This window comes from Austrofundulus limnaeus, unplaced genomic scaffold, assembly GCF_001266775.1.
Source record: "Austrofundulus limnaeus strain Quisiro unplaced genomic scaffold, Austrofundulus_limnaeus-1.0 Scaffold172, whole genome shotgun sequence".
Lineage (NCBI taxonomy): Eukaryota > Metazoa > Chordata > Actinopteri > Cyprinodontiformes > Rivulidae > Austrofundulus > Austrofundulus limnaeus.
Window position 1 is genome coordinate 995983 of NW_013952574.1, and position 9637 is coordinate 1005619.

General features: G+C 36.7%; 1 protein-coding gene across 3 annotated transcripts in view; it reads left to right on the plus strand.

The window, feature by feature from the left end:
* bean1 (brain expressed, associated with NEDD4, 1) overlaps positions 1 to 9637 on the plus strand; it is a 40825-nt gene that overhangs the window by 11292 nt on the left and 19896 nt on the right. The window lies entirely within an intron of this gene.

Genomic DNA, 9637 nt, shown 5'->3' on the forward strand with positions numbered 1-9637 from the left:
TAATAATTTACCAAATAAGTCAGTTGAGAATCTGTTCTCAATTATAATGACAACCTGGACCAGGTTTTCTAGCTGGACACAGGTTTTCTGCAGCTAATTGATCTAATTAATCACCAGTCAAACAGACTGGACAGTTTGGCTTGCCTTAATCCTGAAATAATGAGCAACTGAGCTTTGAATATGTTTCTTACTGTTTTGTTTTGTTTTTTACACAAGATTAGAACAAGTCTTTTTGCTGATCTGTACCAGTTCAGTTTACTATCCCTGATATCCAATAAATATATATATATTTTTTTGTTCTTTACACAATGTTGAATAATTTGGGCTTCAGGTGTCCAGCTCAACAAACCTGGTGTCCAGCTCAACAAACCTGCTTGATTTCTCCGATGCAGTTTCCACTGTGGCCACCATGTACTTTATGACATTATATGCAGCTACAACAAATTTCAAAGTATAGGTCATGGTCATTTTATATTTTAACTCCTGTGTGTGAATAGTGCATTTGTGAAACATAAAAGGGCAGAATACAAAAAAATAGCACCTACAATTTCAACTAACATTATACTAAGTATGTTGTCCTAGTGTTTTTGTATTCAAGCAATCTTTAAATATCTGTTCGTTAAGCTTTCACAGTCATTGATAAGAGATTTTTTTCAGTTTGTTAAAAGACTGAGGTTGGTATTTACCACATGGCAGCAGTTTTGTGCCCTGGGATTGCAGCAGCTCTCTGAAGGGCATAAAGGCTCCAGCTGTCAGCAGAAAACCTCCACATCTGTCAGTAAATATATTTGCTCAGAATTTGTTTACACATGTTGTCCAGAGTCAGAACAAGCTAAACAAACCTGGGTTCCATCATTGAACATACACCAATAGAGAAACTGCTAATTATAATGCAGATACATTGTTTTAACTTATTGTGTGTGTGCGCGCTAATAATATCTTTGGGTGAGGATGTGTGTAAGTTTTTGCTTATATGCCACACTTCTTATGATTCGGCGGAAGATAAAAGCTGAACACTATCTACATATTAGAGCACTGACATGCTTTTGCATCAGATGAGAGAAGATCTGAAATGGAATCTCCTTCTGTTCCACCTCACTGCTCACATCATCCATCCATTCATCAGAAATGCACAATGCCTTTCCTTCCCAACACCAAGCCATCTATCATTACATTCCCATGCTTTATGGAAATAAGAGATGCCGCATTCATGGGCATTTTACCTTCCATCCCATCCACCCATCTGTCTTTGACTATCCATCCATCCAAACACATGCATGTGTGCCCCCATCCAATCTAGTCACAGTGTAAGGTCGTTTATTAAAATTGATTTAAATGGATATGAGGCCTGTGCACGTGTGAGGAGATTTCACAGCCTGGCGGGTTGGCAAATACCAAAGCTGTTCCAGCTCACTGGACCTCAATCAGGGCCCACAAACAATTAATACACACCATAGGTGGTTGAGTTTGAATGTTTGACAGTATCTATCTATCTATCTACCCTTCCATCTATCCACCCTATCCTCAAATATACCCATTTACCCACCAATGTATCTACACATGCATCTATCTACTCACCTACCCATCCACCCATCCATCCATCCATCAATCCATACATTTAACCACCATCTAGTTGTCCATCTATCTACCAATCTAGCTAACCTATTACCAGCCATCTATTCATCTACTGTCCACCCATCCACCTGTCTACCAATTTACCCATCCATCTACCTACCTACCTGCCTACCCACTCACCTACCCATCCATCCATCCACATTTGGAAACTTAAAAAAGGGCAATGTGTGCATGAGTGTGTTCAAGAAGACCTAGGCAAWAAGAGAAAAAAGGAAGGTGCCCACATACAGATAGGTGATGATAAGCCGGCACTGCTGGCACAGCAAATGATTTTTTAAACAGGCAAGGTAGGGTAATGATGGCATGTTAAGATGGCATGCCACAACTGGCCCAGTTGTGCTTTGGTTTATGTGGTGCTGRCCCATGTATGGACCACCTCTGGTAAACCATATCTGGGCCACCAAAGGGACATCTTTCTTTGTGGTATCTGGGCCGAGTGTTTAGTGCATTGTGTGGACYAGAACTGGGCCAGACAATTGTTGCTGTGGCTGAGCTTGAATGGCTGAGAGGCTGAYAGGATAGGAAAATTATAACATTAAAATAAATAACATGTAAGCACTAGAAGTATTTGCTTTTGTCTTTGGTGCCAATATTAGTTATTTTTCCTTCCTCTACAGTTCGTTTTCTTTGTCTCTTGGAAATGAGCTGACTGACTGGCTGGATTAGAATTACAAAGGCTTTGCCATTTAACTAAATTATAGTCTATGCCCCTCAACCGGTCAAAGAAGATGGACTCCTGTCTTGGTCCTGGTTCTGTATTGCCATTTTATTATTTACTGACTCCATAATTGGATTGAATTGCACTTTGAGCCTGAATCTGACTACAGTGTAATTAGTTGTAAATTGTAAAAAGGCAGATAATTGAGCACACACCATTTCATGGCAGCAAGTGGTGATAAGTAAAGGGACACAGTCACATTGGGCTGATGCCTAATAACTGTCAGTAAGTGCTTATTGTGGATGAATTAAAGCTTAGAACTGTGGCTGTCATCAGCTCAAGATGCACCAACATGTTATGCAGCATCACAGATTCTTGTAAGTGTTAATACGTGTGTGTGTGTGTGTGTGTGTGTCCACAGAGGAAAGGGCTACACAGAGGAGTGTGGCAAGGAGCTGTTTTATAACATGATTAAACACCACCTCTTCCTCCCTTTCCTCATTTATGTCATCAACTCATCTGCTGCCTCTCCATCACCCTTTTCTCACCCGTCATTTCCCCCTACGCAGCACTTCTGAGAAAGAAGGCGGGAGAAGAAAAGAGACGTAAAAACCCAACATAGACAAAGTGTGGTGAGGTTCAAGGAGGAAGAGATATGGTTCTTTCATTCAGAAGAGAGACATCCATCTGAAATGGGTTTCTGTGATATCATGCTTTTACTTTCATGAAATATAACTCCACCTTCTTCTGTGCCTCTAACGCTATAAGCAGATCAGGTTGTTTTACAAAAGCTTTAAAAAACTCAAAATAAAAACATTTTTTCTGCTGATTGTTTCAAGAAAAAATATAATTTTTCACAAATCAGACTGCTAATTAAAAAAAAGAAACTGTGATGGATGTGCTTTAAGAAACTGTCACAGAAAAGTCATTTTTTTCACATCTTTCGAAACCATCTCCGTGTTACATTTTCACCACAGAGTTGGTGTGTGTTGTTTCACTGATGTCGCCCCTGTTGGGCATGTTGCCTGTCAAATTCTCAGCAGACCCCTCAGGCTCTCTGCTTTTCTTTTTYTTTTTTTTTCTAAATGTCAAAACCAGTTTTACAGTTTTAAGTGTTGAGTCAGCCTACAAGTTAGCAAGTCAGGATTTTAAAAAGTAAAATGAGGATAACTAATTTTATTCATTTATTTCAACCTGATTCCAATAGAGTCTGTTTATTTTGTAATAAATTTTGAAGCTGTGGCAAATGAGACATTGTTTCACATGACTGTTGTTAAAATAAAGACTGCTGTAAATGAGGATTTTAATTAAAGGTTAATCCAAGCTAAGTGAGATTATGCTTTCTCATGAATATTTTACATGATGTTGGTTGTATGTTTTAAGGATGAGTCTCAGCTACTACTACACTAAAATTTAGATCAAAGTCTGTGAAGATGGCAGTTACATTCATTTTAGTGTTACAAAATGTTTTAGTTTGAAGTTAAATTAGGACCCAAGGATGCAGACTTTCGTTATGACTTGAGAAAATGGTGATTTTATCAATGGAAAAATGCAAAAGCAGTTTGGAATGGCAACAACACTAAAACACACAAAAATGAACTGGACAGGGTAAGGAACCATACTGACAGACAGCAGATGAGCAAAGGCTGAAAGAATAAATGAAATGAGACTGATGAGGTGAAKTGAGAAGGCTGACCTAATTGCAACAAAAAACAGGTGTAAGTTGGTGGGGCAGGACTGAGGAGCAGATGCTGACTGGGAAAACGTCTGGAGGGAAGACAGGAAACAAACTGAACACAAAAACAAAACAGAACAGAAGAATAAAAAATACACACAGTGACAAAARGGTTGCTTAGTTGTGGCAACCATACTGACACTGATTTAAAAGTTAAATGGTTGTAGGTGCATCCAGTGGTGAGTAATGGGATATTTTTTGGTTTATTCTTAGAAATAAATAGAAATAGCTGTATGCATTTTTGCACACAGAAAAAAAAATCAGTAAGGAAAAATGTGTAGTAAGAGTGTGTGTATTTCATACATCAGACTTAATTTTCAAGCTTAATTTTGTGAAAATTAAATCCTGTTTGGGGTGAGGTAAATTCTAATGTAAAACAGACTCTCTTTTAAATGTTTTGTTCTACTTTGGAAATATTTGTTTATACACATCTTTTAAAGTCATCTTGAGCAATAATTCTCACGACATTTCAGGTTTGACTGGCATTCAGTTGATTTTTGATCCAGTCATTCACAATCTCATACCTGATCATTTCATAGGAAATTATTTTACCACTGACTTTAATTTAATCAYAAAAAATGTAACTGTTCGGCCTTTCATTATCAACAGCCTGTCTCAAATACACAAATGTTTTCTTTTCAAAGATTTCAAAGTTTGGCAGTTTAGCACCAAGAAGATGCCCAATGAGTTATGARCTGAAAACCTGGCATACAATTAAAAGATGGCATATTCCTCAGGTCCATTTTCAAATAGTTCATCTGCAAGGCTGAACCAAAAAATGGTTTCAAGCAGCCAAAAAACAAACAAACAAACAAAAAACATTGAAAACCCTTCCGAATGCCTAAAACTTTCAAAAAGGTTCCCCATATGTAAAATAACTGGATTAAAACTTCTACACGGCACTGTAAATTAGTTAAATTGGCATACATCAAAACCCTTCTTAATTCATGAGCTCTAATGTCATTATAGGAAAATTAGGACTGATTAGACTGTTAGTTGCTCATGGAGAAACAGTCCAAACGAACAACGAGATGATAAAACAGGGAGAAGGCAGGAATATGGGCCAGCAGGGTGTGATAATCTGTCTCTCTGCCAACTATCCCACATGGGAGGGAGGACGGCAGATTAAGGGGAGACTATGATGTATTCTGACCCATATTCATACGCACCACGCTGATGTTTTCTGACCCACATTCTGCCTCATTTCGATACATCATTTCATTTACACGTATGTGAGTGAGTTCCGGTGTCTGTGCTTCATGAATGAGGGTGATGTTGTGCTCAGAATACTGATGAGTTAATGACTGGCTAACCTACATTTCAKCCCGACGACAGTGAGGCTCACAGGTTGTGATTTGAGGAAATCCCAGCAGCTTATGAGATGGTTGTGGATGCTTGAGTTTATCGTTCGGGTTCAGCTGTCGCAYTGAGACGCAGCCGTCTGCAAAGAACGTCTCACATCGTCACCATAACAAACTGCAGACAACATAAAAAACCAACTGTTTATAATATGAACTTAAGAATATGAAACCAGAGGAACAGCTTTGATCAGTTGATTTATTTCTAATAGTTTGCCCATTTTTAATATACAATAAATCTTTTTGTTTCAGTTTATTTTTCCATTGTGCTTGTTTGGCATGTTTCTTGCTGGCAAACTCCACAATCAGACACACAGAAAGTGTCTGTCTTCATTCCACACACTGTAGAAATAATCACAGCTGTGTTTAAAAAAATGGATTAACTTTGCCAAMGTTTGTTTTTATTTTTAGTGCTTTAACTCTTTAATCACAAAGAACCACACAAAWATAACTTAAAGATAAAAAAAATTGCTGTTTAATCAGACACAAATTTGAGGCCAAATATGCCTTTTAGTAAATGAAAYTATACACTCATATAGCTGAAGGGAYGTTTTATTGTTGTTTTCATGGTTATTGCCAACAGATTACATCTGCTGCTTTTGACTCTATGCATTTTATATAGTTGTATCATGCAAAAAACTATTATTAAATTAGAATTCCAATTTGCTCAAATGTTGCACTATTTCATTATCTCYCAGCTTTTATTTCCTCACATTGCAWTTAATGTCATTTACATAATAATGCTTGAGTTTGAAAGTGATTGAGCRTTAGAAAAATATGTATATGAACCAGTGGACAGACAAAATAGCTGCYACAGCTAAACAGTCTTAGCAGACACAAAATGACTGTCTCAATTTAGGGTTGCAGCACTCGTAGACCATGGCCTCACCTAAGGTGATTAAAATGGTTATTAAATGAGAGTCTTTGGATGACATACGTTTACATGACCACACCTTACCCTGTTACCATAGTGTAACATGTATTTACATGTCATTTACATGTCAACACAGAAGACATTAATTCCAGAATCAGCACTATGGCTTTGAAAAAGTGAAGCTTTCTWTTAATATGGCTCCAATTGCTACTTGAGTTTTTAATATATTGTATTATGTTTAATTTTTAAGATGCTCCAGTACTTGTAATTGCATGTATAACATTACATCACATCAGTGAAAACATATGAGAAGTGTTTGTTTACTTCATTACGTGTTCATAACCAGATACAAATTACACCGATATTTGAATGTTTGAATGTGAAAAAGTTCATACAACCACAACAGCGCTGGACTGAAAGACAGATTTAATGCTCACATCTGCATTCAGCAAAGCATACCAGAAACGTTAACTAATTTAACACCATCTTCAAGACCTGACCCGACCTATATTCATTGCATCATTTAGGGGCCAGCCTGTCCAGACTGGGGTCAGGTCTCCTCACATTTTTCCTTTCCTAATGTTAAAATCAACATTTTCTTATGTGTTGAAATGTTTCCAAGCATGTATCTAACTAAATACCTCCTGCCATGTGTAGCCATATTTTATAGCCACCCAGACCAGTCTGTATATAAAATCATCATTTTTATCTCGGAAATATTAACACAATAGTTCATAAAAATATATCTCATTATTCACCTAAGAAAAAAACTACAAAATGTGTGGTGCTTTTAAAAATCCCAAAAAACAAACCCCAATAAATTTCATCAGCCTAAATTTCATCGGCGAAGTTGCGAGTGTTGGTAGTGGTTGAGAGTCACTCTCAACGCAGTCAAGGCTTTAACAACTCATTTAAGATCTTTGTTAAAACCTCTGGTATGCATGGCACTGGGCAATATCTTCTTCAAGGAATCTTTTTTTCCCTTTTTCAGTTTAAAAGATCACATTTCTTGCAAAAGGATGACATTTTGATGAAAGCTTGAGTGCTAATTTATTAGTGTTTCTCACCTCTGAACCTGTTCACTCTGTACTTCATGTGGCTGAATCTCTCACCTTGCTGAACTAACGTTCTGATATACTCAGTGACACCTCTCTGAGCATCATTAAAAGAGCCCAGCACACTTCTGACTTMACAAAAAACAGATTTGAACCTTTTATCTTTAGAGGGCAAGCTAACTCAGGCCGGTGTYGAGTTACTCTCTAAAGAAGAAAAAGACATTTCAGCCCACTTAGTGAGACGAGTGTTACTGCAGTGGTCATCAAAGTAGGTCTTCTTCTTTCCCCCTGCTCCAGGGACAACAGAACATGATGCTTTAATGGGCAATGCTCTACGTCCTTCAACAGCGAAGCCCAGCTGTCGTTTGTTTGATACGACAAGAAGGAACAAAGGCCTAAAAAGACAGTGAGCAGCAAAAAAAGCTACAGGGGGAAAGAGACACAAGGACGGGTGCGTGTCAGGAAAAGATGTCCTCTTTGTGCATCCTTTACCCTGCTTATTAAGGGTTAAACCTGTCTCAGAAGAAAGGAAACATTATTTGTCATTTCATCTCGCAGTCTACACCTCCCACGAAATAAAACTGGAYGTGTCATTTTAATGTAACCAGTGACCATCATTAGTCATCTTTTTACATCAAAAATATGAATTATTTATTCTGCTTAATAACAAAATGACTTTGGTATTAATTACTGGAAATAGCTTCATCTAATTATTACAGGCACCATTTGATAATTTTTTAATATAATTTATCTCAATCAAGGCAGGAAATCCTTTTTCCTTTATWACTTTACTTAATTTCAATAATGTCTTTGTTTGACATGGAAAAAGTTCAGCCCTTCCTTTTAATAAAAATATGCAACTTTTTGCAATAATAAACAAAAAGGTGTCATAGTGTCATAGAACAATAACAACACCAGCTGTGAGGTTAATTAGTGCCTAAATTAATATGAATCCAGAAGGTGCAAGAATTTCATTGAAATGGATTAAGGAGAGAAATGTATTTATGAGAGATCATATTTATTTTTGTAAAGTCACATTTTGAGTTATTTTTGATGGAGTGAATGGTTGAAATGATTCACTAAATTGTGCTTGTTTTTTTATTCTATCAACTCAGAATAATATATCCAAAACCATACATGTTTAATGACAATTCTCTAATCATTAACTGTACATTAATCACTAAAAGTCTAAGCTATTATTATATAAATAAAAACATTCATTTTCTAAAATCAGACTTGTCATCTTCTGTAATTTAACCAGCGTCATTAGACTGTACCACCATTTATTGAGTTTTTCTATAAAAAAAGTAATTGTTAGTCATTTCATCTGCAAGCCAATAATAAGTCTAAAAACAACTGTATATGTTTCTTCATAAATCCCAGGGACTCAAGAATAGATTCTGACATACAAATGACCTGTGAGTCAGTTTGATGCAATACCTAGTCATCTGGATAAGGTCTACATGACAGTCAAAAGAAAAAAACATGTTTGACAATGTCCAATTAAATTTTGAAAGGTTTAAGGACAACAACTGAATCACTAAGACAAAAAAGGCTTGAGGTCAAAGTTATGGTATTTGATGTTATACATCACTGACAGTGCTGCAACCTACACCAAACATGCTATTGTTTTCAAAAAATATCATCTTATTTTGATCAAATGAAATTCAGACTGAGCTTTGTGCTTTTTAAGAGTCAGTAAAAAAAAACTCAGGTTGGAATGCAGTCCAGTTGTAGAGTTGGGAGGGATGGATGGATGGATGGACGGATGGATGGATGGATGGATGGATGGATGGATGGATGGATGGATGGATGGATGGATGGATATTCAGCAGTGCACTTTAGTGGAGAGCTCTCAAAGTTAATTAGTTATTTGCTGGTTTATTTCAATGCAGAAGCTAGCATAAAACAATCAAATACAATCAATGTTTTTCAGGATTCCTTTACAGATTTTCTGTGCTTTTTTTTTTTTTTTTTTACATTTTTTCAGGTCTCTCCTCCCCATTTTCAAACCTATGTTTTACCCCAATTTTACAAGTTTTGTTTTGTCACTCATCCTATTTTAAATCTAAACTCGCACACCATTTTAAGTGTTTGGTTGGACCCTGTTTTGCCTTCAGATTTGTTTAAATTATTTGTGGCACAGACTCGACACTCATGGCATCATATAGTTGCTGCAGATTTGCACATCCTTGATCTCCTGTTCCAACACAACTAGGAGCTTTAATGGTGACTGTGGAGCAGAGGTTGCACTAGAATTTTTGGCTGTTCATCATTTTGACTAAAATCGTCAAAAAAATCTTGTCATGATCTATTTTCACT